We start from the raw sequence: 6,275 nt of genomic DNA on the forward strand, positions 1-6,275 counted from the left end.
TTTCCCCTTCACATTCTGCCCCTAGAGCTAAATATTTTGGGGTGATCGTCATGACTATTTTCGACACACTCCATAGTATTTCTATCATACTTTTTATGCCTTTTTGTTAAATGGGCTGACCTGTAAATTTAATTTGAAGAAGAAATATGGAACAGAACCTACTATAACTTTTCTAATGAAAGTCTTAACTCATGCTATGAAAATTCTGCCTGTGAACCTCATTGGTCTTGGGCTATTTTATCTTGAGTCATTAATTGCTGAGAATTTGTGTTTCCGGGTCGACTCATTTTCTATTTCTTCACGTTCCAGAATATCTTCTTACTCGAATCCTGAATACTCTCATATACCAGCAAGTATACATGTCTTTCCGAGGAAGTAGTAAAGCTGCACATATGAAGCAAACGCTGCTAGAGGGGCCCTTGATAGCAGCAATATAATGAAGAATGATTTTAGAGAAGGATGTCTTTTGCTTGCCCTCTGCCTATGAGGGTGGATAGCAAATATAGGAGTTGGCTATGTCACTTGGGCTGATATTCTTATTTTCATATGTTTTGGCTACTTCAGCTAGGGAAACATGTTTGTTGTTTTATGTTTTTAGTGATCAATCGTATGATGGATGTTTAATTCATGAATGAATTCTTTTATATGTTGTCGGTCATGAAAAAACTTTCACATCATAACTTTTTTTGAAAACGAGTATAATATACCCATAAAATTAACAATTGTATAGTTTTAGTTTACAAAAAAGATTAAAAAAAAATGATGAGCAATTATTCATGAAATATCAATCAATATTGAGGAGATAATTGAACCAAAAAAAATATATTGAGGAGATAATTACTATATCAGCAAACAAATGTTATGATCAGAAAATATGTAAAAGAATAAATTTATCAAACATCAAGACTTTTTCGATCATTCATTATAGATTCACAGTTCTTGAAATATGTGACAATGCCAAAACATCTAAATTCTGTTGAAATGTTCGTACTATCTATAGTTTTTACCAAAATTAAGCTTTTTTCCTCCAATATTTGAATATTGGACAAAGATGTTCATAAGCTTAATGTGGTTATTTATGACCGCGCGAAGCACGGGCAAATTACCTAAAACTACCAAAAATATGCCCAACTCATTTGTAGAATGTAATGTAAGGGTAAACCATAATGGAAAAGGAAAGAATAGGTTGAAGCCGTTAAATAATACAAGCCACAAGTCTCATATGACTTATAAACCGCATTTGGCTTGTATATTAACAACTTCTTTTTATTCTTTCCATTACGCTTGTATGTCCCATTCCAAAAATGTGTTTTGCATATTTATGATATTCTCTTAGAAACAACAACAGACCATTGAAATTGTTGATCCAAAGTGCACATTTTGGGGAAATATTCTTGGGTTTCAAGTTTGCAAATAACATAAAGTTCTAGCACTTTTCTGAAGGCAATGCACTCGAACAAATCAATTATTAAAATATTCAAACATTCTAGGATATAACAACTATATGCTTGAACACAGACCCGAGTCAATTGACTATCAAGGGGGGAAATACATGCATAAACTCTCCAGAACGTCTCATTCACTCTGGGTTTTAACACCTCCAACACCTGTAGATTTGCCAACTATCACTGAACTAAAAAAATTCCCCCTGCAAAATAATCATGTGAAAAATTTAGTGATATGTTGTGCTTGCTCATTATCACTTAAATATATTGTTTTACAACTAAATCCAACGTTTTAATGAAAAGAATATACCATATTAGTGATGGACCAGAACTCCGTGCTCCTCCCTTTTGGGGTGTGAGTTAGATCCAATGCCTAATTTGACATTTGACAATGGCGATACAATTCTTTGAGATTCATTAATATAGGTCATCATTACATAAATTAACAACTAACAAGAATTATCATGTTCCGAAAAAATTAGAGGAGAGAGTGTGCGAATGGAAAAAAATAAATTCTACTACAGTACTATTTAAATCAATTCGAATACAGTTACTTTTCCTACAAAATCATTCTTTTTTCATAACCCAAAAATATAAATTAAAACGCTTTTAACGTTGTGTTGTCTTGCTCATTACAACTTAAATATACTCTTTACAATTATTTCAATTTTTTTTTTTTTTTGCAAAACTGTTCTTTTGAAATTTATTATAGGTCCAAATTTACAAGCCCTTTTAGCTGGTGAAAACAAGAAACGAAAGCAAAAAGAAAACACGACATGAATATATTAATTAAGAATTGACTAATAATCAAAGATGAAATTTAAACATACCTAATAACTCGAACTTGGAGCTCATAATTTCAGTAGCTTTCTTGCTCTTCTTGAATTTTCTTTGCACAAATGGCGGCTACAGAGCTGCAATTTACTAGTCTGATTAACTTTAGTGTCATTATTTCTTCAATATACTCTGGGGAATCTCCTCTAGAGAATCCAGCCCAATCAGGATTAGTTGCTCAAGCATCGGAAAATTACCACTTCCTGCTTCCCTCCTTTTCAGATTTTCCAATTTAATTTGTAGATATTTTAATTTCTTAAACACATCTTCATTTAGTATCCAATTTGTTCCATCGAATCCACAAGATGCTTTGAGCACCTCAAGATTGGGTAAATTGGCCGACACACCCGTATCTTCCCATGCCAATTTAGTATGACATAATATCAACTGCTTGAGATTAGGCAGGAAAAAATCTCTCGAGAGAATCAACGGGCCACAAGCTAGATTTTTTACAATATTTAGTATCTCTAGCTCCTGTAATAGAATGACAGGATCAAGAATACCAAGCCAATCAACATGCTTAATAACTAGGATGAAGTGCCTAAAATAACCCAAAACTTGGCATGAATTGCAACTTTAGTCCCCAAACAATTGATGCACTTCAAGACACTCTTAAGCTTGGCTAACTGGGTTTTAATTCACCCTCGAATTGACACATGGCACAATAAGTGTGCCCAAACTCATACACGCGCGTGAGAAGCTTCCATATCAGCTTTTTTTGTTTTTTTAAGCAAGAAGAATAAATTTATTTTTACTTATCCCTTTAATTTTTTTTCCAATTCCAACATCTAAATCATCCCCTTCCTCCATTAAAAAGTGGATTTTTTTTAAATAAGAAAAAAATAATTTTAAATGTGGAAAACCCCTTTTTTTAAAAATAAATCTGGACTGGATTTTTTATTAAAAATTAGGAACTTTTTAAATTTGGAAAACAGAATTTTTCTTTAAAAAGATGTGCAAAACCCGTTTTGTTTTAAAAAAATCTGGAAAAATAATTTTTTTCAATTAAAAAACCTTGACTTTTTAAAAATCTGTAAAACTGAATAAACCCATTTTTCTAAAAAAAAAAAAGAAAATTAAATTTTTAATTAAAAACCTGGACTTTTTAAAAATCTGGAATACTGATTTTTTAAGAATAAAGTGGAAAACTGACAATTTTTTTCTAGATTTGAAAAATAATCTAATTTACCAGGATTATTTTAAAAAAAAAGAGTTTTCCACATTTTTACAAAATTTTTTCCATATTTTTATAAAACTCCAGTTTTAATCAACTGTTTTCCAGTCCTTTTTTAACGAAGTGTCCTAAAAGAATCATGAAAATCCGGATTTTTTAGGACACTTTTTAAAAACAATCAAGTTTTCAATTCTTTAAAAAAAATCCATTTTTAAAAATATTTTAATTAAAAATCTAGTTTTCCAGAAAAAAAATTCAAATTTTTTAGATTTAAAAAAAAAATCCATTGTTCTTTTACTATTTTAAAAAAAATAATTTATCTACGTGAAGGACACATAGAACGAAAATGCCAAGTGGACAGCGAGTGCATTCTACTGGCTGTGGCGTGTCAATTTGGGGGTAAAGTAAATTTAGTTAGCTAAGAATAGGGGTGTTTTTAAGTATGGCAATAAGTCAGGGACTAAAGTTGTAATTTGTGTCAAGTTTAGGGGTGTTTTAGTCACTTCAGCCTAATAACTACAATATTCAGCTTAATTAGATTGGGAGTTCTTCTTAATATTTCTGCCAATAAAGGAGAGTACTTGACATCAAGTATTTGCAAATTATTGAGAAACAAAGGTTGTTCTCCATGACTTTCGCCTCAAGAGGATTGGGTATAAATAGCTCTTCAATAATGAGATATCTTATCTCTATCTTTCTCCGGATCTATAGTGGGAGCTGCTAGTACCTCGTACGACTATGAAGAATTATGGTATGTCAATTCCACAATTTGGCTAGTGAAGGAGTTTTGTCTATTTTTGCAGCAACATATCTCACATGTACAAGTTGAGGTACTACATCAGAGAAATCGTATCTAATTCAAGATACGTCAAACACCTTAAGCAGCTTAAAATGTGAGATAATGGAAAAGGGACAGTCATAAATATCGGAAGGATTAATGCTCGTAAAAACCAAGCTACGGATTGTACTGATAATACCACTCCCATGCCTATAACAATACTCATGCTTGCTATGTTTATCAAGCGGCACAATCACTAGCTGTTCATAATTTATTCCTTCTGAGAACATAGGGACATTCTCATTCTTGACATGTACAAAATTTTAATTTGAGCTTCTCTCATGCACAGCTGCCGAAGAAGATCATGAATTTTGCAAGTTTTCATTCTTCCATTAGCCTCCAGTTTACCGGCCAAAATTAGACTTCTATCAATTAACTCTTCTAGATACTCGTCTGCCATTATTTCTCACCTTTTATCGCATCTTGCCTTTAGAAACTGCTCAGCAATCCATAGCCTAGTCAACTTCGAAGCATAAATCTCCATATCTTCAGGAAAACCTCCAACATAGAGAAAACAAGCCTTCAAATGTTGGGGCATGTAAGTTACTTGGCATTGTTCAAAAACCGCACCAAAGAATGAGTTCAAATTTTCCTCAACCTCCTCCCAATTATCATGGGACGGTTCCATCTATCCAAGAAGCACAACAACGACAATAATTGATAGAGGTAATCCTCTGCACTGCTGTATGATATGCTTCCCATTTTCTTCTAATTGTGGAGGATAGGGATTTTTTCCGAAAAGTCTTTCTGTAAATAGAATCCAACTATCTCTGAAACTTAGAAAGGACATATCATGAGGAGGAAAGCTGGCATAATCAGCAACATATTTGAGCCTAGTGGTTAATAGAATTCGGCTTTTATTGTTGTCGTCTGGAAATATTATTAGCATCTGGTCCCAAGCCTCAATACTCCAAAGATCATCTATGACAATTAGATACCTCCTACGCTTCAGACCTCTTAACAAAATCTCCATCAGTTGATCGTTGCTCATTTCTTGATTGGTTCCGGTAATTGAAGAGACAACTTCAAGAAGCATTTGTCTCTCATTGTAGTTTTCAGAGATAGTGACCCACACATGTTTATCAAATCGAGAACGAATAGATGGATCATCATAAACTTTTCTAGCAAGAGTTGACTTACCTATACCACCCATACCGATAATTGATATGACAGTTAACTCATCGGTTTGGTCGGTGAGGCTATCTACTATGGTATTGAAGTCATCCTCCACACCAACAACAGTATTGTGCTCAATTGCATATCTTCTTGATGATGAAGAAGTAGTAGTTGCTTCTCCTAACTGAATCCATCCTTGTTAAACTCGATCTGCTTCACCTCTTTCTCCACTTCTAACAATTTTTCAAAAAAGGATCTACATGCCCTTTCTCGGTTGTCTCCATTAGCTTCTGGAACGACACTTCTCAGGCTTGAAAAAACTCTATCTTCTGCCTTGTACACTACACGTCTGATCCTCTTTTCTATAACATTCAGAATTCCAATATTATTAGTTTCTTTTGTAGCCTCTTCAAGAAAAGCTTGCAAAGCACAAAGACTTTGACAAGCAGATTCAACATGTTGTTGTATACAACTTCCACAAACCAAACGCTGGTTAGGTTTCAAGAGTTGCTCTAGCGTATGCTTAAGTGAAGAAAGAGCAGCATTAGTCATTTTCTCTGAGTGTGAGGACTGAGGAGTAATGATTATTGCAGTTTGCTTGGAATGCTTAAAAGATAGATTTGTGCATGTTGACACCCAATTTTGTCCCGCCTCTCCTCCGAAATACCTATTTATGCTTCTAATATTTTTGGAACATAAAAAAATATACATTATGTTTTACTATAATTATTAGCCTTTTATCAATATCGGCATTGCATTATTCTATTACAGTTACTAGCTATCCTCATCATCATTTATCATTTATCACTTATTATTATTATTATTATTATTATTATTATTATTATTATTATTATTATTATTATTATTA

General features: G+C 33.0%; 1 pseudogene; it reads right to left on the reverse strand.

Annotated features, from left to right (window-relative positions):
• Positions 1-1,575: 1,575 nt before the first annotated feature.
• Positions 1,576-5,959, reverse strand: LOC132639834 (late blight resistance protein R1-A-like; annotated as a pseudogene).
• Positions 5,960-6,275: the final 316 nt, after the last annotated feature.

The sequence above is a fragment of the Lycium barbarum genome, chromosome 5 (genome assembly GCF_019175385.1).
Source record: "Lycium barbarum isolate Lr01 chromosome 5, ASM1917538v2, whole genome shotgun sequence".
In the NCBI taxonomy this organism is placed as follows: domain Eukaryota; kingdom Viridiplantae; phylum Streptophyta; class Magnoliopsida; order Solanales; family Solanaceae; genus Lycium; species Lycium barbarum.